Source organism: Loxodonta africana, chromosome 9, assembly GCF_030014295.1.
Source record: "Loxodonta africana isolate mLoxAfr1 chromosome 9, mLoxAfr1.hap2, whole genome shotgun sequence".
Taxonomy (NCBI): domain Eukaryota; kingdom Metazoa; phylum Chordata; class Mammalia; order Proboscidea; family Elephantidae; genus Loxodonta; species Loxodonta africana.
Window position 1 is genome coordinate 60,177,214 of NC_087350.1, and position 26,205 is coordinate 60,203,418.

At 42.7% G+C, this 26,205-nt stretch overlaps 1 protein-coding gene across 3 annotated transcripts in view; it reads left to right on the forward strand.

The window, feature by feature from the left end:
* Positions 1-26,205, forward strand: part of ASTN2 (astrotactin 2) — a 1,052,667-nt gene that overhangs the window by 513,042 nt on the left and 513,420 nt on the right. The gene's annotated exons all lie outside the window — the stretch shown is intronic.

The following is a 26,205-nucleotide window of genomic DNA, read 5'->3' on the forward strand; positions in this document are numbered from 1 at the left end:
AATTTTCCATATGCTATCTTATTTCATCCCTTAACAATGCCATGAGGTTGGGTACTGTTGTTATCTTTACTGTAATAAATGAGAAAATTGAGACTCTACTTAAGACTCTATGAGATTAAGTCATTGGACAAATGATGTGATGCTAGTAAGTGGTAGAACTGGCAGTTGAACCCATGGCTGACCCACCAGCAAAGCCTGAATTCTTTACCACTTTGTGAAACTACCTTTCTTGGTAGTGCTGCTTTTTTTAATAGAGTAGATACCCTAGAAGGAAAGGTCCTGATCTTATTCATCTTTGTTTCTTCGAATGTGGACGTAGAACTTGGCACACAGCAAAAAATCTGTTGCCATCAAGCCAATTCTGACTCATAGCTACCCTATAGGACAGAGGAGGACTGCCCCACAGGGTTTCCAAGGCAGTAATCTTTATGGAAGCAGACTGCCACATCTTTCTCCCTCAAGCAGCTGGTGGGTTTGAATCACCAACCTTTCAGTTAGCAGCCAAGTGCTTAAACACTGCACCATCAGGGCTCCTACTGGCACATAGAAAAGAAAAGAAATGCATGCCGAATTGACTTAAGGAAATAAAACCTAGAGAAGCACAGAGAGGCAGGGGAGTCCCTTCCTGGGAATATTCCTTTTTTGTTTGTTTGTGTTTGTTTTCATAGCAAGAAACATTTCAAAGAGATGATCAATTCTTCTCTGGAATTATCCCCATGTGTACTTAAAGTAATAAATTGTTGTAAGTCTAAAGAAAACAATATTGTGATAATATATTGAGGCCCAGACAGTGTGCTGTGGTCTGGGCTGATGTGCTATTTGCAGACGGGGCCAAGAGCTGGCCATGGTCTCCAGAGTCCTGTCAGATATCAGCTGAAAGGGAGCAGTGGATAAAGACCAGAGAGCAAACTTAATGTAAGCCCTGCTGGGGGCACAGGGTATTGCTGCGGTCCCCTGGGGATCTGTGAAACTGCTATCGCTCAGCTCTCAGGCAGGGTCATTGATCTGCCGTGGGAAAGAAATGTCTTTGTTTCGTGTGGACAACAGGAGTTACAAGTTTGTGATTGCAGGTACATGATTTTGGAGGGTGTACTTCCTTGTAAAGTGCCAAGGAAAAGGCCCTGCCATCCAGAACCCTGTGTTCTGTCCCTGTTTGCATTAATGTATAACCTGGGAGAGTGTCACCTAAGCCTCTCTTGGTATCAGTTTTCCCGTTTGCAAATTGAGGATCGTAATAGCATCCTAGTCTACACCCTGTGCGTGCATAGGCTTTGTGAGACTGAAATGAAGTAATATGCATAAAAATGATTGCAAATGTACCGCCTCTATTCAAGCATATTAACAGCACAGTGAAGTGTGAATTAAGGTGGCGTTTAGTAAAAAGAGCATGGAGTTTCAGGAGTGGCAGTTCATATCTATATTACTCCACTGAATGACTGAACAAAGGAAAATTACCTAATTAAACCTCCCTGAGCTTCAGTTTCTTCATCTGAGAAATGGGACCAACACCTATCTTATAGTTTGCTGAGAAAATTAGAAAGGATATATGAAAAGGGCCTCATACATAGTAGGTCCTCAAATGGCTGATAACGTCTTCTGAGAGCTTAGTTTTAGTGTATCTGTCCACCCCCACCCCCACCACCATTACACAGTAAGTTTCTAAAGGGCAGAGAATTTGTCGTATTTATCTCACAGACGTAGAGTCCAGCTCAGTAATTCAGAACTGTCCCATAGGATTTCCAAGGAGTGGCTGGTGGATTTGAACTGTGACCTTTTGGTTAGCAGCTGAGTTCTTAACCACTGTACCACCGGGGCTCCCAGAGAACAGTCATTATTAACGAAACAAAAATATTCTGTTTCATTTGTACTTTTATGTTGTCTAAAAACTTAAATGTAGTTTTTTCTACCCACTTGCTTTACTCCCACCCACCCCCACAAAATACCATAGTATTTAATCCTTGGAAATGCTCATTAATTTATTCATTCAACCATTAAATATTTGTGGAGGACACATATACTATGCATCAGGCATGAGCTAGCGATAGAGGACTACAGCCAGTTGCTGGTCTTGTTGTGAGATGAGATAGTGGCAGTGAAGGAAGGTTTAGGGAATGGCGCCTTATCCAGATTTGAACTGTCCAGGCAGGCTTGCCAGAGGAAGGTGGAGTCCCAGCTGAGATCTGGAAGAAAAGCAGGAGCCAGAGGAAGAAGGCAAAAGGGGAAAAACAACCTAGTATGTTCAGGGAAACCCAATTCATTCTAGGTGACTGGGGTGGGGGTTGATGGCAGGGAGTAATGGAGGATGGGGGAGAAGGAAGGTGAGAAGAGAGTGGTTGGTCCAGGGTCCAACCATGAAGAGCCTGTAGGTTATGTTCAGGAGTCTGGTCTTTTTCCTGAGAGCAATCAAAAGCCATGAAAAGATTTTAAGGAGGAGAGAGAATCACTGGGTTTCCTTTCTAGAACTAGTATCTGGCTCAGTGTGGAAGGTGGATCAAATGGGGGAAACCAAGGTAGATGGCTTAGAATTCCCTGAGCCCAAGATTCTCCTGTGAGTTACTAAGCCTATGATTGTAAAATTAAACCAAATTAGAAATCAACACATACAACCCAAACAATGGTGAGGCATTCAGACCCTCTCTTATATTCAACCCTGGTTGTGCAGTGATTAAGAGCTGTGGCTGCTAACCAAAATTGGCAGCTCAAATCCACCAGCCACTCCTTGAAAACTCTATGAAGCAGTTCTACTCTGTCCTATGGAATCTCCATGAATTGGAATGAACTCGATGGCAATGGGTTTAGAGTCTTAACTCCCCTGTCAGTAAGTTCTCACATCCAACAGTTCCTCTAGCCTCAAAAGAGATAGGCAGGGCTATGCTGCTCACCTTTGCTGATCATTCCTCTTTTTCCAAAGACATAAACAAGGTGCCATGCCTTGGGCAGAGTTGTGCTAGATGATAACAATGTGGAGATGTGTGTGGGTTCATTTGTTATCTGAAGCCATCAATTCACCCTTCAAATTAGACAAGGGGAAAAGATTGATACCAAAGTGCTCAGGGCCTGTCAGAAAACCCAACCTTTATAGCTTGAAAATTCTTGGAAGAGAGAAATGGCCTTTGGTGAATGTCAGTTATATGCCTGATGGTGTGCTGGGTGTTTTCCCAGTTTCAGTAATTTAATAAAGTGCCTGAGAACATGTGCTTTGGGACCAAAGGGGCCTGGAATCAAGTTCAATCACTGGTACTTGCTAACTGAATGACCTTGAGCAAGTCAGTTAATCCACCCAATAGTGGTGCTGTGAGAAGAAAATGAGGCTATGCATGTAAAATGCTTGGTACCTAAGAAGTACCCACTGATTAATATGGCTAATAAATGTGGTTGTGATTTTGATTGTGGCGGTAGTGATGGTGGTAGTGGTTTTAATTGTGGTTGTGAGTTACGAGGTCTCTAGGTTGTAGTGGCCCCCACGTGTCTGTCAGTTTGTCATACTGTGGGGGCTTGTGTGTTGTTGTGATGCTGGAAGCTATGCCACTGGTATTCAGATACCAGCAGGGTCACCCATGGAGGACAGGTTTCAGCTGAGCTTCCAGACTAAGACAGACTAGGAAGAAGGACCCGGCAGTCTACTTCTGAAAAGCATTAGCCAGTGAAAACCTTACGAATAGCAGCGGAACATTGGCTGATATAGTGCTGGAAGATGAGCACCCCAGGTTGGAAGGCACTCAAAAGATGACTGGGGAAGAGCTGCCTCCTCAAAGTAGGGTCGACCTTAATGATGTGGATGGAGTAAAGCTTTCGGGACCTTCATTTGCTGATGTGCCACGATTCAAAATGAGAAGAAACAGCTGCAAGCATCCATTAATAATTGGAACCTGGAATGTATGAAGTATGAATCTAGGAAAACTGGAAATCATCAAAAATGAAATGGAACGCATAAACATCGATATCCTAGGCATTAGTGAGCTGAAATGCACTGGTATTGGCCATTTTGAATCAGACAATCATATAGTCTACTATGCTGGGAATGACAACTGGAAGAGGAATGGTGTGGCATTCATCGTCAGAAAGAACGTTTCAAGATCTATCTTGAAGTACAACACTGTCAATGATAGGATAATATCCATATGCCTACAAGGAAGACCAGTTAATATGACTATTATTCAAATTTACGCACCAACCACTAGGGCCAAAGGTGAAGAAATAGAAGATTTTTATCAGCTGCTACAGTCTGAAATTGATCAAACATGCAATCAAGATGCATTGATAATTACTGGCGATTGGAATGCAAAAGTTGGAAACGAAGAAGGCTCAGTAGTTGGAAAATATGGCCTTGGTGATAGAAACAATGCAAGAGATCGAATGATAGAATTTTGCAAGACCAATGACTTCATTGCAAATACCTTCTTTCACCAACATAAACGGTAACTATGCCCATGGACCTCACCAGATGGAACACACAGAAATCAAATTGACTACATCTGTGGAAAGAGACAATGGAAAAGCTCGATATCATCAGTCAGAACAAGGCTAGGGGCCAGTTGTGGAACAGACCATCAATTGCTCATATGCAAGTTCAAGCTAAAACTGAAGAAAATCAGAGCAAGTCCAGGAGAGCCAAAATATGACCTTGAATATATCCCACCTGAATTTAGAGACCATCTCAAGAATAGATTTGACGCATTGAACACTAGTGACCAAAGACCAGACGAGTTGTGGAATGACATCAAGGACATCATCCATGAAGAAAGCAAGAGGTCACTGAAAAGGCAGGAAAGAAAGAAAAGACCAAGGTGGATGTCAGAGGAGACTCTGAAACTTGCTCTTGAGCGTCGAGCAGCTAAAGCAAAAGGAAGAATTCATGAAGTAAAAGAACTGAACAGAAGATTTCAAAGGGCCTCTCGAGAAGACAAAATCAAGTATTATAATGACATGTGCAAAGAGCTGGAGATGGAAAACCAAAAGGGAAGAACATGCTCAGTGTTTCTCTAGCTGAAAGAAGTGAAGAAAAAATTCAAGCCTCGAGTTGCAATAGTGAAGGATTCCATGGGGAAAATATTAAATGATGCAGAAAGCATCAAAAGAAGATGGAAGGAATACACAGAGTCATTATACCAAAAAGAATTAGTCGATATTCAACCATTTCAAGAGATGGCATATGATCAGGAACCGATGGTACTGAAGGAAGAAGTCCAAGCTGCTCTGAAGGCACTGGCGAAAAACAAGGCTCCAGGAATTGATGCAATATCAATTGAGATGTTTCAACAAACAGATGCAGCGCCGGAGGTGCTCACTCGTCTATGCCAAGAAATATGGAAGACAGCTTCCTGGCCAACTGATTGGAAGAGATCCATATTTATGCCTATTCCCAAGAAAGGTGATCGAACCGAATGTGGAAATTATAGAACAATATCATTAATATCACACACAAGCAAAATTCTGCTGAAGATCATTCAAAAATGGCTGGAGCAATATATTGACAGGGAACTGCCAGAAATTCAGGCTGGTTTCAGAAGAGGATGTGGAACCAGGGATATTATTGCTGATGTCAGATGGATCCTAGCTGAAAGCAGAGAATACCAGAAGGATGTTTACCTGTGTTTTACTGATTATGCAAAGGCATTTGACTGTGTGGATCATAACAAACTATGGATAACACTGCGAAGAATGGGAATTCCAGAACATTTAATTGTGCTCATCAGGAACCTTTACATAGATCAAGAGGCAGTTGTTTGGACAGAACAAGGAGATGCTGATTGGTTTAAAGTCAGGAAAGGTGTGCGTCAGGGTTGTATTCTTTCACCATACCTATTTAATCTGTATGCTGAACAAATAACCCAAGAAGCTGGACTATATGAAGAAGAACGGGGAATCAGGATTGGAGGAAGACTCATTAACAACCTGCGTTATGCAGATGACACAACCTTGCTTGCTGAAAGTGAAGAGGACTTGAAGCACTTACTAATGAAGATCAAAGACCACAGCCTTCAGTATGGATTACACCTCAACGTAAAGAAAACAAAAATCCTCACAACTGGACCAATGAGCAACATCGTGATAAACGGAGAAAAGATTGAAGTTGTCAAGGATTTCATTTTTCTTGGATCCGCAATCAACAGCCATGGAAGCAGCAGTCAAGAAATCAAAAGGTGCATTGCATTGGGCAAATCTGCTACAAAGGACCTCTTCAAAGTGTTGAAGAGCAAAGATGTCACCCTGAAGACTAAGGTGCGCCTGACCCAAGCCATGGTATTTTCAATCGCATCATATGCACGTGAAAGCTGGACAATGAATAAGGAAGACCAAAGAAGAGCTGACGCCTTTGAATTGTGGTGTTGGCGAAGAATATTGAATATACCATGGACTGCCAAAAGAAAGAACAAATGTGTCTTGGAAGAAGTGCGGCCGGAATGCTTTGTAGAGGCAAGGATGGCGAGACTGCGTCTTACATACTTTGGACATGTTGTCAGGAGGGATCAGTCCCTGGAGAAGGACATCATGCTCGGCAGAGTACAGGGTCAGCGGAAAAGAGGAAGACCCTCAACAAGGTGGATTGACACAGTGGCTGCAACAATGAGCTGAAGCATAGCAACGATTGTAAGGATGGCTCAGGACCGGGCAGCGTTTCGTTCTGTTGTGCATAGGGTCGCTGTGAGCCAGAACCGACTCGACGGCACCTAACAACAACAACAGGTTGTAGTGGTAGTAGTGGTTGTGATTATGGTTGTAGTGGTGATTATAAGGGTAGTAGTGGTGGTGACTGTGGTTGTAATTGTGGTTGTAACGATGGCTGTGCTTGTGATTGTGATGATTGTGAGGGTAGTGGTGATGGTAGTGGTGGTGGTAGCGGCTATGGTAGTGGTAGCAGTGTTGGTAATGGCCACACAGCTTGGTGATTAAGAGCAAAGATAGCAAAACTAGATTATATTGGGATCAAATCTCAGCTATGTCCACTAGCCAGTTGATCTTGGGCAAGTTACTGAGCATCTCTTTCTCAATTTCTAATCTATAAATGGGAATAAAAAATAATACGTACTCAAAGAGTTGATATGGAGATTGAATTTAATGAGTTAAAATTGTAAAATAAAAGGGCAGTGCCTGGAGCATGTTAAGCAGTATGCTATTTAATGCTCAGAACAACAAAATTGAGAATGTGTATTTTCAGGTAGGGGAGTTACCATATCCTTACCGTGGATATATGGAAACTGACACAAAGAGGCAGCATAAATTGTCCTGCTCACACAGTGAGTAAAGGTTAAGGAAAGAATTTGAATCTTATTCTGCCAGGTGGCAAGACTGGTACTTTAGACTGTAAGACTATAAGTCTTATTCTTTTTCTGGTTCATCGCACAGTCTGATGGTAATCAGAGGAGGGACATATTTCTGGAATAATGAAAATCTCCTAAAAATCCTCATATTTACTGAGTGCCTTCCTTTGGGTGTTGTTGTTAGGTGCCAGTGAGTTGATTCCAACTCATAGCAACCCTGTGCACAACTGAACAAAACACTGCTGGGTCCTGCACCATCCTCATAATTGTTATGCTTGAATCCATTATCATATCCACTGTGTCAATCCATCTCATTGATGGCTTTCCTCTTTTTCACTGGCACTTTGCCAAGCATGATGTCCTTCTTCAGGGATTGGTCCCTTCTGACAGCATGCCCAAATTATGTAAGATGAAGTCTCGCCATCCTTGCTTCTAAGGAGTGGAGCGTTCTGGCTGTACTTTTTCTAAGACAAATTTGTTCATTCTTCTGGCAGTCCATGGTATATTCAATATTCTTCACCAACACCATAATTCAAAGGCATCAGTTCTTCTTCTGTCTTCCTTATTCATTGTCCAGCTTTCACATGCATCTGAGGCAATTGAAAACACCATGGCTTGAGTCAGGTGCACCTTTGTCCTTAAAGTGACATCTTTGCTTTTTAAAACTTTAAAGAGGTCTTTTGCAGCAAATTTACCTATTGCAATGTGTCATTTGATTTCTTGACCGCTGTTTCCATGGGCATTGACTGTGAATCCAAGTAAAATGAAATCCTTAACAACTTCAATATTTTCTCCATTTACCATGCTGCTTATTGGTCTGCTATTGAGTAGGCCCATATAGTACCTTATTTAATTTTTACAATACATCTATAAATTAGGCAGTATTATTCCCATTTTAAAGATGAAGACAGTGAGGCTCAGAGATGTTAAGTTACTTGCCCAAGATCACACAGCTAGTAAAATAGCAGAGAACCCGTTGCCATTGAGTTGATTCTAACTCATAGTGAACCTATAGGACAGAACAGAACTGCCCCATAGGGTTACCAAGGAGCAGCTGGTGAATTGGAACTGCTGACCTTTTCGTTAGCAGTCAAATGCTTAACGACTGCACCATCAGTACTCCAAATAGCAGAGACAGGACTCAAATTCAGGTAGATATGGCTCTAAAATCCATATTCTTGAGCAATGACTTCTTTCAGCTTTAATTCCTCAACTTATTGCATGGTGACATGACCTTCTTGGTTTTGTTTAAAAGGCGAGGGCTAAAAAGCCTGTGTTTGACAACACATTAATTATTACCATGCACCACACCCTTTACAGATGAGAAAAATCAAAGCTGAGAGAAGCTAATCCACTTCCTCAAGTTTGCTCAGCTAGAACAGAAAAAAAGCTAGAATGTGAAAGCATAACAGCTTGACTCTTGATAACTAAACCTATTTTTCCAACAGCCGCCTTATACAGGAGTGCGTATAAACGTCAGCAGAAAATAATGGAACAGCCATCATTCGCCTGCACCTTACCTCAGCCTGTGGAGCAAAATGAATTCAAAAGCCATTTTTTTTCAAAGCCATCACTTAGATGTTTACCAGCCTGACTAACTTCATTACGCTCCGAGGTTTACTTGGGGGTATTGCCTTCCTCATAAGGTTGTCTTAATAGCACACTCAGCTCTGTTAATTGCAAAGTGTTTTGTGTGCACTAGCTGCAGCTGGCATTGCTCTTGATGGGTACTCCAGGGCCCGTTAGGGGGCTTGGAAGAAAACTTGCAGAGCATTGGCACCTCTGAGGCTGCTGAGAAAAGAAACGGTGCTTTTTTGATCCAGGGCACCTCTTTGGAGCAATAGCTTCTCGTTTGTGGAAGCAGGGCTGATATTCAGCAGGTATGCAACAGTATACTTCAGTGGTTGTTCAGATATTGAGGTGCATCTGGACTGTTCTTAAATAGCTGCTGCCCAAGCCCGCTGAGTGCCTCTGACCACCCGGATCCTTCTGCCAAGACCCCCAGAGTGCCCCATGACTCAGAAAATGAAGGACTAACATTTGGCACTACAGAGGGCTCCAGGACCTCAGCATATTTAAATTGGTTGATTGGTGGCACCGTCCAAGTACCCATTGTTAAATTCTTTGTAAGCTGTGCCTGAAGACATTACTTAGCCAGAGGACAGAGCAGTCCAGAACATTTGGGTAAACTGTCCATCATCCTCTCACCATTCTTTTTGCCTTCTCTGACATCCTGTACAGATTCACGTGGGTTCTCACATAATTAGTATGTTCCACCTATTCCGTTTAAATGGTGCCGTTTTAGTAAATACTGAGTTTCCTTTGGCCTTTTTCTTTTCCTTGATAAAATGCAGAAACAATCCTTTCCAATAAGTAATAGCTTCAATAGAGTTGTCATCTCTGTTTTGTTAGGTTCTGTTTTTCCTCTCCATCTCCTTCTCCCCTTGTGAAATGAATGCTCTGGCTTAATTGCTTAAGTGCCCTTGTTTCTAATCCAACTTGTCTTGGCCTGCCCGTCTCATAAACATGAGACAGAATCTGCCTACTTCTCTGCGGGAAGGGACCGCCTCATGCTCACCTTTGCTCTGGCTCCTCTCCTGTCTGCTTGAAGTGGGCCATGGGGAGGCAAGGAAACAAACAAAACCATCCCAATGTTGTAGAGGAAGCCAACCTTGTCTATTTCTGCAGCATTAAGCTGGAAGGTGTGGAGAACAAGTAATGAGAAGAAGCCAGGAGGGGAGCTCAGAGTCATTGCTGGCAATTTATCTTAAATGAGCTGGAGTTATTTCTTTTTTCTCCTGAATGCCTATAAAAAATAAAAATAAAAATAATTCCCCTTTATTTGTACATGTATCTCCTTGCTAGTTTATTGTTAGCTGCTGTACAGATGGTTCCTGATTCACGGCTACCCCATGCACAACAGAGCAAAACATTGTCTGGTTCTGCACCATCCACAGGATTGGTTGGGGATCAGACTGTTGTGATCCATAGGGTTCTTACTGGCTGATTTTTGGGAGTAGATTGCCAGACCTTTCTTCTTAGGCCATCTTAGTCTGGAAGCTCTACTGAAACCTGTGCAGCATCATAGTAACATGCAAGCTTCCACTGACAGATGAGTGATGGCTGTGCAGAAGGTGCACTGACTGAAAATCAAACTCAGGTCTCTCGTTTGAAAGACAAGAATCTCACTGGACCACTGATGCTTCACGTGTAACTCTTAGGATTAAGGTATTCCACAATAGCAGAAACCCAAAATAAGAGAGTTGCTAGGAGTCAGAATCAACTTGATGGCAACGGATGTGTGGGTGTGTTTCTACTTTTCTCTCAGGTAAAAGTTCACAGGTAGGAACCCAGGGCTGGAACAGGAGCTCTTTTCTCCATGAAAGGCTTAGAGTTCCAGGCTTCTGTCAGCTTTCTCTTCCTCCATCATTGAGGTCTAACTCTTAGCAGTGTCTTCCAAGACATCTTCCAACTGTGTCTTCCATGTTCCAAGCAGTAGAATGGAGTTGGGGAAGAACAGCACACTGCAAAGCTACCATGCCTTAAGGGTGAAATGCTGCAGGTGTTGTAATATATTTCTGCATATATCCTATTAGCCAGAAAGTAATTTCATGGACATACCCAGCTTTAAGGATGGTTGGTAAATGCCATATTTATTCTGGGTAGGCAGATGCCACATTAAAATGTCTGTTACTCTAGAGAAAGCAAATAGCAGCCACTGGGGCCCACCAGCAATCTGATTGTCCTTAAATCAGATAACTGGCAGTGTGTCCATCTCCACGTCAGACTACAGACTCTAAGAAGGTAGTGGCTATCTAATTCATCATTGTACACCACCATTTGGCACTGGGTTTCATGTAAGACTTGTTCAGTGGTACTCTTTAAAAACCACATGCAGTCAATCATGTCATTCCATTGCTTAAAACCACGACAGCTTCCCCTTGCCCTTGGCATCAAATCTAAGCTTGTTACCGTGGCCTCCCAGGTCTTCTCTCTCTAAATAAACCCTCTATCACACTCCCCCCTCATTTAGTACTATGCAGCAAAACTGGTTTTATTTCTGTTCCTGGAACTGACCAAGCAATTTTTCTTCTCAGGCCCTTTGCATTTGTTCTTCCCTCCACCTGGAATGATCTCCTCCCAATGCTGATTTAGCTGGCTTCTTATTATTGAGGTCTCAGGTCAAATCTACCTCTTTATTATAATTTCCCTGACACTGTCCAACCCCACATATGCCTGTCCCATGATCCCACTCATGGCACCTTATCCCATAAGAGATACAGTCTACATGTTTCTTATCATTATCTGAAATCATTACATTTATTTACTTATTCACTTGCTGGTTCCCCCAAATTAGAATATAAGCACCATGTGTGCAGAGATCCTGCGTATCTTGTGCTTCGGGGTATCCTAGTACCTAAAACAGTGTCTTGTATCTAGCAAGTTGTCAATAAACATTTTGCCACAATATTGTAGAATAAAGCCTAAAAATCAGCTTTAAATCCTATACAAATTCACAAACTTTGTTGCCTGCTGTTCCTCCCATGTTCAGAATCTGCCTTGCCTTCACTGAGCCTTCTCCCATGTGATGGGAGGGAAGTCCCCATTCTAAGGATCAGCACCCCCCAACCTGATGCCAGGTTGTTGATGTTATGAATTGAATTGTGTCCCCCCAAAATATGTGTTGTAAATCCTAACCCCTATACCTGTGGTTATAATCCCATTTGGGAATGGATTTTCTCCATTATGTCAATGAGACAGTATTCATGTAGGGTGTGTCTTAAGTCAACCTCTTTTGAAATATAAAAGAGATTAAACAAGCAGGAGAGCAGAGATGGGGAAGAGAGATGCCAAGCCACATGAAGATTGCCCAGGAGCAGAAGCTCGAAAGAACAAGGACCTTCCTCCAGAGCCAACAGAGAGAGAAGGCCCTCCCCTAGAGCCATCACCCTGAATTCAGACTTCTAGCCTCCTAAACTGTGAGAAAATAAATTTCTGTGTGTTAAAGCCATCCATTTGTGGTATTTCTGTTATAGCAGCACTAGATACTTAAGACAGTTGAATATAGCCCTGCCATGCCAACCCCAGGCATCTGTAACTCACCCATGTCTATGTCTACATCGTCATAAAATGAATGGCATCAAATGAATAGCAGCTAGGCAGAAGTCCCCAGAGTAAAGATTAAAATAAGTTGGAATGATGGGCCTATAGAAGAGAGACTCAAGAAGGAAACTGGCATATGACCATCTTCTGTATGCTAGAACCTTACTAGGTAAGTCACAGCAGGTTGATACTACTTTTTACAGGTGATAAAACAAAAACTCAGAAAGGCTAAGCGTCGTTCATTGCTGGGTGCCATAACTCAAAAGTGAGGGAGGGAGCATGCCTGGTGTGCTTGAAGAAGAATCTGACTGAACAGAGTGAGCCAGGGAAGTGGGAGGAAGTGAAATTAGGTCATGGTGGGACCAGTTCAGGTCGTTGCAGGCCAACAGAAGGTCTCTGACCAGTAATAAGAGTGGGGCAGTAACCCAGTGAGTGATGAAATGGCCTGGGACTCAGAGAGGAGAAATGGCACGGAGAAGAGAATGAATTCCTGATGTGTGGCTGAAGGAGAACTTGTGAGACTTAGTAAGCAGTCTAATGGAGGGAAGGGGTAGTGGGCAGTTGTGGAATGAAAGTAATGGTCAAGGAATGAATCCAAAAAAATTTCTGTCTTTGGAGTTTGCACAGGGAACTCGAAGTCATTAACATCATACAGAGTGCTCAGTAAATATTTATTGAATCAAATCCAATCTCTCTCCCTGCTCTGCCCTTCTACTGAGCTTTCACTTTGTCTCAGACTAAATAAAGGGTTCCCTGTTGCCCAATCTGTGATGGAATCCCCTCTTTGCCACCTCCAGTCTTGCTGAATGAAATCTGACATCTCCCTTGATGCTCATCAGCAGGACAGCTGCTGGAGTCAGATCGAAATCCCAAGACATTAGTCAACACTGAACCCCGGAGCTGGGTCACTCTGTCTTAAGATGTATAGCTTCCCCTAGCTGTTCATCAGGTACCTTCTCAAAACTTCTAGCTCCCAAGAACCTCCAAAAACACAGCCTTACTAGTAAGTTCTCCAAGGCCAAGTCAGTGGTGACAAATACTGGACATCGACCAAATGGGCCATCTCACTGGTACCCACCTGGTGCCATGAATCAGTTCCGGCTTATCTCTCATCTGCTTCACTGCCCACCCCTTTCCACACTCATCATAGGTTCCCCATTAGCTGTAGCAGTGGGAAGTCACTGGCCTTCCATGTACAGTCAGCCAACTGGACTCCTGGGACCTACAGTGAACATCCTTCCCAGTACATCCTGTTGGCCTCCATTAATATTCGGGGACTGACAGCTGAGATTGACTACCTCATTAGCAGGCGTCGAGTGGAACTTTGACAATAATTAAAAACTCAACAGTCTCATTTGCTGGCCTATCAGAGAAGTATTCAATCAAAAATGTAATTTGCCTGATGCCTCCATTTAGCATGAGAAGACTATTCCTTCGAAGTTTTAAATAGTCTAATTAAGAGGGAAGAAATAGAAGGGGAAAAATTATTAACAGTATAGGTTTAATGTGAAATTGCTGGAGCAAATTAATAATGCAATAACCATTTTTAGCAGCTGTCTATCAGTTTGTGGGCCAGTGTAATTCAATTAGTCAGCAAAGGGCTGATCAGATTAGATGGCGGGGAACAAGTGCCATTTTGTCTCCTGAAGGCACTATGGACTTTATTTCCTTACGTTTGGCAGAGATCCCTACAAAACACTCTGAGACTGCACAGAGGCGCTATTTTGGAGAGCAAGTATGTTTCATGGTTGGAGCAAGTGGACTTGCTTTCTTAGTGTCCCCCTAAAATATATTTGGAACCTTGGTGGTGCAAGTGGTTTGCAGTTGGTTGCTAACCCAAAGTTCAGTGGTTGGAACGTGCCCGTCACCTCTGCGGAATAAACAACTCTTGCAAACTGCTTGCATAAAGATTACAGCCAAGAAAGTCCTGTGGAGCAGTTCTACTCTGTAACATGGGGTCGCCATGAGTCAGGGGCTGACTCGATGAGAACTAACAACAAAATAGACTCAGGGCCTCTTCTTAGCATTTACTTCCCGGGGGGTTGACTCCACTGAGTGAACACCCTTGATTTAAAAAGCAAGCAGTCTACCACAGTCAAACATTGTAGGTCTAACTTATGATTCTAGCCGTGTCCCCTCATAACAACCTAAGACTGCAGCCATACCGGCCAGTGGCTTTTTCTTTTCTTCATGCAGATGCCACATATCCACAACATCTCCATGCCTCTGCTCATGAAGACCTCTGTCCTGAGAAGCTTTCTCAGGGTCTGTGCACTAAAATCCTACCAGCCCTTCTGGGACCAGCTCAAATCAGTACTCCACAAAGCCTTCCTTTATTTTTTCTAAGCATCCTAGCTTCAAGGTCCTTTCCAACTCTGAGGTTCTGCAACTTCCTCGACCTGTTACTAGGAATAAGAAGGTGGATCTAACTGGAAGGCGAAGAGGCTTAGGTGAGGAATGTCAGAAATGGAGATGGGGTATCTAGCAGGAAGAACAGAGCCCTTGGACCTAGACAGACCTGGATTCTAATTTTGGCTGTATCACATAATGGCTCTATGCCATGAAAAAAAAAAAAAAAAAGATTATTCCATCTTTCTGTACCTCAGTTTCTTCATTTGTAGAGATAAGAATTCCTATTTTGCTAACTTCTTGTGAGGATGACAGATAATATATGAGAAGTCCATAGTATATGACGTGCTTAAAAGTGGCCACTGTTGTAATTAATGCACTTAATACAATATCGGGCTCACGGTGTCTACTCGATAAGTAAAGATATTCTAATAGTTAAGTCCTTTAATGTACCTTTCACTCTCCCCCCCGCCCCATATCTCTGTTTCTTTGTAAATTCATGGGGGGATATGATTTATATAAAGAGCCCTGGTGGCATACAAAATGGTTAAGTGATTGGCTGCTAACTGAAACGTTGGCAGTTCCAACTCACCCAGTGGCTTTGCGGAAGAAAAGACCTGGCAATCTGTTCCCATAAGAATTTACAGCCTAAGAAACCCTGTGGGGCAGTTCTACTCTGTCCTACAGGGTTTCTGAGTTGGAATCACACAACGACAACATGATTTACATCATATATTGCTTTTCACCCTGAGCAGCACCCAGCACTCTGGCTTGCACATAGGAGGGTTGAGTATCTACTGCAGATACTGGAAGTATATTTAAGGATAGAGGAGGAAGCACTACTACCATGAAGACTTGTGAGTAAATGTGAGTTCGGCAGTATATGACTGCCCATGAGTATTCAAATCTATATGTACAATTTCATTTGAATATCTGACAAAATCCATCATTGTCTCTATTTGAAGACAAAATATAGTGTAATGGTTAAACATCAGAACTCTGGTGTCTGTCACACTTGGGTTTGCGTTTCAGCTATTACTTGAAGGCTTGTAAAGTCACCTCTCAGCCTCAGTTTTCACATGTAAAATAGATATTAATATACCTACTTACGGGGAAACCCTGGTAGCGTAGTGGTTAAGAACTACGGCTGCTAACCAAACGGGTGACAGTTCAAATCTGCTGGGCATTCCTTGGAAACTCTATGGGGCAGTCCTTCTCTGTCCAATAGGGTTGCTATAAGTTAGAACCGACTCGATGGCAGTGTTTTTTTTGTTGTTGTTGTCATTTACTTATGGGGCTGTTATGAGGATCCAGTAAAGTATTGCATGTAAAGCATCTGCCACATAATAAGAATTCAGTAAGGAGTAGTTGTTTTAGTGTTAATTTGGAAGTGAGAGGTAGCTGGGAGACCAGGGATAGTGTCATGGGAAATACTGGACGACAGCAAGTTGAAAGCAAGGAGGAGATTACGGGGCCTTGGTGCACTTTCGTGAAAGGGGTGTGGAGAGACCTCTGGCCAGAGCTAGATTTGTATGGTTTACAAGCTGGGGAAAACACGCCTCAGGGTGCTGTTGCACTGATAGCCAATTGTATGTAGCCACAGGACAGTACAATGGTGTTTTCAATCACTCACTCATTTCCAAGAACACTCCCTAAGTGTCTGTCACAGCGTGATCCTAGGGTAGGGACTATGTGAGAAACAAAGATGCATCCAGGAAGACCCCCTGCCCTGAGATTGTCATGTCTAGAGGAGAGGTAGCACTTGGGCATACAAGGAATTAAAGCATAAGAGAGCCCAGACACAGTGTTGAAGGGAGGACTATCTGGTACAGGCTTCCTTTATAACTAATCAGTTCACTGGGGTGGATCAAACCAAGCAGTGCACTCTGTGCGTACTCATGACTGTGTTGTTCCACAAGTGAGTTAGCGGAACTGGCTGAAGAAGTAACTTGAAAACCAGAAGAACAAGATTTACCAGCTCCGCAACACCAAACTTTAAAATAAGAAGAAGCTCCATGATGGTAGTAAGGCTAATAGCTCTACCTTTTTGGCCTGATTGACCATGAGACAGGTCCAAATGCTCAGGGGTACCCATGCATTATCTCCTTTAGCAGTCAAAATCCATCTTTTGGAAGATAAGAAGTGGTGCACCCTAGGGAGAGGTTCTGATGAGAGAGATGGTGGAGACATAGCCCGACCAAAGCAGAGATGCTGATGGAAGGACCCTGCAGCTGTCAGAGACAACCTGCCACCTATACTTCTCAGCTAAACAGTCAGAGTTTGCTGGACAATCTGCAAACTGTTTTTTTAATTTTTTGTTTTGGTTCAGACTGTCCAGGCTGACCCCTGTGCTAGATTCTAGCTAATTAATATACCCAGACCTTGTAAACCACGATTCACTATTCTCAGAAGTCTCTAGGTTTTTGTTCTCTCTCTTTTCCCTGCTTTCCTGTGAATCCTGCTTTTGCTTTTATTTCTGAATACCGTATTTTTATGCAAATAACATGCGTTTTTGGGGCCAACTGCCCAACCCCCTCGCCTATTATTTTCCCAGGCATACTATGTGTGTTATATATGTGCTTTCATTATTTACATGCATATGTTATTTGCAAAAAAATACAGTAATCATGTTATGGCTGTCTCCTTCATATATGGTAAATTGTGTGCAACTAACTCAATGTCTCTGGATTATTCTCTGATACTATGATTAAGAGATTGTGATTTGGAGTCAGCCACCAGTAACCGGTTGCCATCAAGTCAATTCCAACTCATGGTGACCCCATGTTTGTCAGAATAGAACAGTGCTCCATAAGGTTTTCAATGGCTGGTTTTCTTGGAAGTAGATCACCAGGCCTTTCATCTGAGGTACCTTTAGGTGCACTTGAACCTCCATCCTTTTGGTTTATAAGCCATTGGCTTATTTTTCAGTCAAGAGGAGACCTAGTGATGCAATGGTTAAGCAGTCAGTTGCTAACTGAAAGGTTGGTGGTTGGAACCTACCAGTGATGCAGCAGGAGAAAAGACCTATTGATCTGTTCCCAAAAAGATTCCAGCCTAGGAAACCCTATGGGGCAGTTCTACTCAGTCCTATAGGGTCACTGTGAATTGGAGTGGACTTGACAGCATACACCAACAATTTTTCAGAAGTAGATTGACAGGCTTTTCTTTTGAGGCTCTTCTGGTTATACTCAAACCACCAACCTTTCAGTTAGCAGCCCAGTGCATTACCTATTTGCACCTCTCAGGGACATATGTGGTACACGTTCTACTAAATGCTAGGGGCATGTTTCTTCATTGTTTTTGTGCATGAACTGTGTGTTTATGTATAAAATTTGTTGACTCTCTGTAATTACACCATCTGAGATAATAGCCATTTGCCATATTTGGCTACTGACCACTTGACATGTGGCCAATCCAAATTAATAAAATACACACTGAATTTTGAAGACTTAATGTGAAAGAAGAACACAAAATATCTCATTTTTTTTCATATTGATTACCTGTTGAAATTGTAAAGTTTTAGACATATGTGGTTAAATAAAATATATATGATTAACATTCAAAAAAAAAAAACACTATGAGTCAGGCATTATGGCAATACAGAAAATGAGTGAGATGCAGGGCCTTCCCTGAGCAGCTTATAATTTGTTACAGGCACACACTTTGTAAACAATAGTAATTCCAGGTCAGAAGTACTCAGGCACAGCTCAGGGCAGATAATGAGTTGCTGTCTTGGGGAAGGTGACTTTCGACTTGGAAAAGGACAGGTGGCAGTGGATAGTGTAACTCCTAGAGATGTTCTAGGAGTCATTGGGTGGCACAAAGGGTTAAGCACTTGACTACTAACTGAAAGATTGGTGGTTTGAACTCACCCAGAAGCAGAAGGGCCATGTGATCTGTTTCTGAAAAGCCACAGCCTTGAAAACCCTGTGGAGCAGAGTACTGCAACACATGGGGTCACTGTGAGTCAGAATTGACTCGAAAGCAATAGGTAGAGAAGCCTTGTCTCCTCGAGAAGTGGTCAGGGAAAACTGACAGAAGGAGGCAGGCCTAAAAAAAAGAGCAGCAATATACAAGATGAAGAGGGCTTGAACAGGAAAGCAGAGAAGGATAGGTATAGCCCATGAATGAGCACCTGATCTAAAATAGGCAGGCTTTGAGATCAGATAGACCGGAATCCTGGATCTACTCTTTATTTCAGACATGACCTTGGGCAAGTAACTTAACTTGAAGGAGTTCTGGTTTATTCATCTGTAAAATTCGGATAGTCATGGTAGCAACCTCAGAGAGTTGTTCATTATTTCACCAAATACTTAATGAATATATATGAGGGACCTGGTGCTATTCTCAAAACTGGGGACACAACAGTGAACTAACCAGACAAAACTACTCTGCCTTCATGGAGCTGATGTACTAGTTGTGAGGGCAAAATGAAGCAGTGCGTGGTCAAGGGCCTAGCATAGTGCATAGAGCATAGTAAAGCGTGCACATTTAAGGCAAGAAGACATCGTGAGCATGAAGGGGGCTTAAAAGAGCCAGGTGGGATCTTGACATAGGACCTTCTAAAGGATTCTGAAAGTTGGGTGTTCCTCTTCTTCACTTTCTTTTTATCTCTCCACCTGCCACATTCATGTTCTCCCCTTTAAAATCATTCCTTATTAATGTTGCCTCTTACAGGTACTAGAGAACAACTGTCTTTGGCTTTTATGCCATTAAAATTATTGAGAGCTCTGTAATCAGAGCAGCTGGTCCAGCTCCTCTGAGCCTGGTGCATCTACTGGGGGCCTGGGAATAGGGCTGCTTCAGAAGCAGTACCACGTGTTTAGGAAAAAGATCTTCTTTCATGCATGGAAAATGCTGCCGTCCCAGGGAGAAAAGGCTGTTAGAGCTCAAATGGCCTCTAAAGAGTATCTGATCCAGCACCCCTCTCCCACTTCACAGTCCTGGAGGGGACACTGAGGGTGCAGTATCTGAAGCAAATCTTGCCAGTTTTAAGACCTAAATTGCAAAGAGCAAGGAGAGGTGTGCTTCCCAGCCATGGACTGGGGTCTACTGCACCCAGCCCAATTTCTAACACATGAAAATGGCATTTTTTTTACATTGTCACAATCTGAGAAACTCTCCAAGAATCATTCTGTGGTTAGCAGGGGAAGTGGGGCCTTGTTGCTCTTAGGAAGCAAGAATGAGACATCATGACCTCAGCAGAGAGGGAAAGATGGATCTTTAATTCATAGATCAGTGTACTGGACTGAATTTTGTGTTGTTGTTGTGTGCCGTCCAGTAAATTCCAACTCATAGCAACCCTGTAGGACAGAGTAGAACTGCCCCATAGAATTTCCTAGACTGTAAATCTTTACAGGACATCAGTATCCCCCAGAATCCATGCCCACTCAGAACCTCAGAATGTGACCATATTTGAAAGTAGGGTCTTTGTAGATGTAATTAGTTATGATAAGTCAATACTGGGTTAGGGTGAACCCTAAATCCAAAGACTGTTGTCCTTATAGAAAGGCTACATGAAGATGGAGAGAGATGGAATGATGCAGCCACAAGCTAAGGGAAGCTGAGGATTGGTGGCAAGCACCAAAAGGAAGGAGAGAAACAAGTATTCTTCCTGAACTATCAGAGGGAGCATGGCTCTGCTAAATGCCTTGATTTTGGACTTCTAGCTTCCAGAACTGTGAAAGGAATGAATTTCTATTGTTTTAAGCCACCCAGTTTGTGGTACTTTGTTACAGCAGCCGCAGGAAGCAAATACAGCTAGCAAACCTAAAAGGGTTGAGGGACATTTAAAGAGGTCTCAGTATTTGTCCAGTAGAACATATGTTGTTGTTTGTTGTTACCTGGCATCAAGTTGTTTCCAACTGATGGCAACCCCATCTTTAAAGTATTTATAGTATGAATTCCAGGGCAGTTGAGGTGTTATCTCTTAGATATGTGACAATAAGTTCAGTTGAGTAAGGAGGCTGCTTTCCTCTTCAATAATTGGGGAAACAAAAGCCCAAAGATGGGGAGGTACTCACCAAGGTCACAAAGCCAGTTAGGAACAAAATTAGTTGTCCCGTGGTCTTTGCTCCAACCCTGTACTGAACAGATAAGCTGGGAGTTGATCACCGCCAATAATGACTGTTATATGTTTAGATTTTCCCCTCATGCCAGGCTCCGTGTCCAAAACTTGATGAGCATGATCTCATTTATTCCTCAAAACACTCTGGATGGGTAGGTAGTCGGTGTTCCTGAATTGTACACGTAAAAATTGTTCAGATGGCATATATTTTGTTTTATATATTTGCATCATAATAAAATTTTAAAAATAATAAGATACAAAAAGATAGGAGGGCATTGTCAAAGTCAAGCTTGCCAAACTTAAAAAAAAAAAAAAAAAACCAAGCCATGTGGGACACACAACCATTGACCCCATTTGAGAGAAGAGAAAACCGAGGCTGAGGAAAGATAAAGAACTTGTTCAATGTGACAGAGTGAATAAACAGCAGCAGTTTTTAATGTGTGAAATATTTTTATTTTCCCAATTATAAAAGAAATTCCTGTCATAAAAAAAAATGGAGAAATAAAAAATAAATACATTTTAAAGGCCCCAACTAAACACCAACATTGGTTGATGCGTTCTGGAGTTCTGCTTTCTGTGTGTGTATGTGTGTTTTTAAACTATACACAGTGTTTTTTTTTTAAAGGCGGTTGTATGTCCATACAATTTGTACCCCACTTCCTGTTATAACCTAAGCTTGTTTCATGTTGTTACACAGTCTTTGTCTACATGGTTTCTAAGGACCGAATAATAGTCCCCCTAATGGATGTTTTTTTTTTTTTTTTTTAATGGATGTACCCTGGGAGTGTTAGGGAAGGAAGCAATGAAAGTGGGAGAAAACACAGAGGGAGACAAGAGGTGGAAGACTGACATTTGGGGGCATGATGTAAATGAAAACAGACCACAGGAGACTGAGAGGAGGCAAGGGGATTTTGCAGTTATTTGCTTCAACTGGTGTTTTTTTAAGCAGGCTTTTCAGGATGGCATTGACTTACAGGAGACGGTGGGAATAAAGACCTGCTTGCATTTCTTTTTTTTTTTTTTTTTTTGCTTTTCTAGCCTGGATTATTGCAACAGCCTCCAGACCCATCTCCCTGACTCCAGTCTGGTCATGTGGCATGAAGTTCCTTTAATTAGGCTGCCCCTCTCTACCTTCCACTCCCAGTCACTGCCTTATAGCAAGCCCTCCCTGCTCCCCAGACCAATAAGCAGCCCCTCCTTCCACTCCAGGAGGTCCAGATGCTTCGCCCATCCGGCACGTCTGAGGCTCCCTTAGGGCAGGCACCATATCTACTGCGTTCAGTCCAGAACACATAGTACCTGGCATAAAGAAGTTGCTCAGATAATTTTACTGCATTAAATCGACGGCACTGGGCACTGGGTTAAGTAATTAACTGACTAATCAACACACTTTATCTTGCCCTTCCACCTTGTTTTCTCCTCTGCAGTGCTTATCAGTCATCAGTGTACACACAGATCACCTGGGGATCTTATGAAAACACTTATTCTGATTCAGAGGGTTTGGAATGGGACCTAAGATTCTGCATTTCTGACAAGCTCTGAGGGGAAGGCCATGCCTCTTTGAAATTGTTTTTAGGTGCCATGGAGTCAGTTCCAACTCGTAGCAACCGTATGTACAGCAGAACGAAACATTACCCAGTCCTGCGCCATCCTCATGATCGTTATTATGCTTGAGCCCATTGTTGCAGCTACTGTGTCAATCCATCTGTTGAGGGTCTTCCTCTTTTTCACTGATCCTCCGCTTTACTAAACATGACATCCTTCTCCAGGGACTGATCCCTCCTGATAAAATGTCCAAAGGACAAAAGACGAAGGCTTGCTATCCTCACTTCTAAGAAGCCTTCTGGCTATACTTATTCTAAGACAGATTTGTTCATTTTTCTGGCAGTCCATGGTATATTCAACATCCTTTGCCAACAGCATAATTCAAACACATCAAATTTTTTTCAATCTTTCTTACTCAGATTTCACATGCATATGGGTCAGGTGCACTTTAGCCCTCAAAGTGACATCTTTGCTTTTTAACACTTCAAAGAGGTCTTTTACAGCAGATTTGCCCAATGTAATACATCCTTTGATTTTTTGCTGCTGTTTCCATGGGCATTGATTGTGTACCCAAGTAAAATGAAATCCTTGCCAACTTCAGTATTTTCTCTGTTTATCATGTTGTTGCTTTTTGGTCCATAGAGACAATAGCACCTTTAGTGCCCAAAGGACTGGGACAAAGACATTCCTATTGAGAAATCTTGAATCCTGAGAAAGGAGAGGGTGGTGCAGTGGGGGTTGAGGTGAAACAGGGAGGAGGACCATGTCTACTTTTTCTTAGTATAGGGAGAAATGTGGTGTAACCAAAAGGGTCCGGGTTTTGAAGTCATACAGACCAGATAACTGGATTCAAATCCTTGCTGAGAACTTGGATTTCTAACAAGTTCCCAGGCAATGCTAATGCTGCTGGTTAGGGAACAAGTCTGAGAACCACTAGTTAAGCTAGATCCGTTGCCATGGAGTGGATTCTGACTCATAGCAACCCTATAGGACAGAGTAGCATTGCCCCATAGGGTTTCCAAGGAATGGCTGGTGAGTTTGAACTGCTGACCTTTTGGTTTGCAGTTGAGCTCTTAACCACTGTACCACCAGGGTTCCACTAGTAGAGCAGTGGTTCTCAACATTTATTATACATAAGAATCACCTGGGGATCTTGCTAAAGTATAGATTCTGACTTGGTATATCTGGAGTGGAAATGATTCAAGTCCTGCCTCTCACTCACCACTTACCTTGGGCGAGTCATTAAACCTTCCTAAACTTAGTTTTTCCATCTGTAAAATAGAAATAAAAGACAAAAAACCAGCTACATCAATTCAGTTCCAACTCGCAGCGACCCTATAGGACAGAGTAGAACTGGCCCTATAGAGTTTCCAAGGCTATGATCTTTACGGAAGCAGACTGCCACATCTCTCTCCTGTGGAGCGGCCAGTAGATTCAAACCATCAACTTTTCTGTTAGCAGCTGAGTGTTTAACCACTGCACTACCAGTGCTCCTGGGAATAATAATAAAGTTCCTATTTGCCGGACTGTGTTTAGACATTTTTTAACTAATTTGTATGAAGCAGCTACTCAGTTTCTTTTCCTCCTGCCCAGCCTTCCTACTTCAGACACCCAAAAGTTCCTTCAGTGGAGATGAGGTCTTGCCGTGATGACCTAAGGGTTTGTTGACACTTTTCATTGATGGTGGACAATCAATGCTAGAGTGGGCAACAGAGTTAAATAAGGTGACCTCTGAGGAATAGTATAAAGCCAACTTCTAAACCCTGTGTCACCACGCTAGTCTGCTGGTCAAAAGGCTTTTCACCAAGGAGAAGTCTGGTCACAGTTACAGAAGCTACTGCCTGGCCTTTTAGTAAGTCTAAGGCCCCGCTGCTACAGACATGATGTCAGCGCAGGTATTCAGCTTCTAACAGTGAACTGACATGTCTGAGGGAAGAATCCTTTCCAGGAGGGAGGTGGGCAGTCTAAAACTTTGGCAAAATATGGCATCTCAGAGAAGACACTTTGCAAAGAACACCTGGCACTTTGAAAGGAGTGGTCGAGGAGCTGTCCCCTAATGATAGGCTTCACCTGTGTGAATTTGAGGGCCGTGTTATCACAAGACAGCATAGAAAGTTTCGTATTAAGGAGGTCTGAGACCTAAGCTCAACTATGGCCCTTGGCAAGTTTTATGACTTTGGACCAAAGATGTCTCCTTTAAGAACCTTAATTTACTCATCTATAAAATGGGCATCTTGGCATCTACCTTGAAGAACAGTGAAAATGATTAAATTAGCCAGTGAACATTAAACATCTCCTCGGTGCTGTGCCTTAGGGACTACCATTATGCTGTGGCTGTGTAACAACCAGTGGGAAGAGCGCAACTTCCAATGAAGGCCATGCCACTCAATGATGGGTGACGCCTCTTTGTACCTCAGATATGGACGGGGGGGTCAGTGTCTAACTGATGGGCTTCTGATGATGATCAGTGAGAGAATGTAGACAAAGCACTTTACAGTGTCTGGCACAAGGGAGGCCCTCAGTAAACAGTAGTTATATTATTTAACAAATGATGTTATTTATTTTGCTATCATTATTATTAGGGAGCCCTGGTGGCACAGTGGTTAAATGCTTGTCTGCTAACCAAAAGGTCAGTGGTTCGAACCCACCAGCTGCTCTGTGGGAGAAAGATGTGGCAGTCTGCTTCGGTAAAGATTTATAATCTTGGAAACTCTATGGGGCAGTTCTACTCTGTCCTCTAGGGTCACTGTGAGTCAGAGTTGTCTCGAAGGCACACAACAACAGTAACAACATTATTATTATTAATCAAACAATGGGAATTAGGATAAATTTAGTTAAGAATTGACTGATATAGCCAGAAGAGGAAAAAAAGACTCAGGAATCAGATGTGTTCTGCTGAAATGACTGCTAGTTCGGAGCTATTGGCCTTCAAGACATTGAAGATTTACTTGAACTAAAACCCTCCATGTTTCCCGACCTCCGTACCTTTGCCCGTGCTGTTCTCTTTATCCAAAATGCCCATAATGGTCTTTACTTAAGGGAACTTGGCCACCAACCTGTTGGCTTTTCTCATCTTCTGGGCCCTGAGCTAGAGACATATCCACTGAAGTATACTAAGAGAGAATGTAAATTTTCAGACCCTACCAGGCATACAGAATGGATAATTTCCATGAGGAATGGATATGAAGAATCTCAGTCCACGTGGCTCCACTCACCTTCTCGCACACGCCCAAGAGTTACGAGCAGTGTAGATTATTTTAATGACAGTATTACTTCCAACTGCGTCTCTCCCATCTGTTCTTCCCCAATTACGAATGCAGAAACCCAGCATGTATCTCCATTCTGGCAGTAGAAAATGAAATATAAGTGCTATAAAAGGGAGTATATTCTTTGAACAATACAGTTGGCACCTGTGAAGCTTGCCTTGTTTTAATTCAGACCCTCCTGTATCTTCGAGAGGGAGCTGGAGCCTCCTTTAAGAGAATGCCACAGCTTGCCCAAATCATCCCTCACCTTCACCAAACCCAGGGTATGGAGAAATGACCAAGCTAGAGGAGTTTTTGTAGGATCCAAAAAAGAGCCTGCATTCTTGTGGAAATAGCCCCAACCAAGGTCAGAGGAGACCAAAGCCAGTGGGGAGTCTTATTTGTCCTATCAAATGTATGAGGTAGGGGTTGAGGCTGGAAGAGAAAAACAGAAGCAGCGAGCACGGGTATCGGCAGAATTTAAAGATCCAAAAGCCCATCAGGCAAAGCTCACTGAGAGAATTGTTATTCCCATTTTGTGTATAAGGAAACAAAGGCTCAGAAAGTTTAAGTTACCTGCATTAAATTGCTCAGCAAGAAAATGGCAGAGCTAAGTTCAAGCCTTGCTCTAATA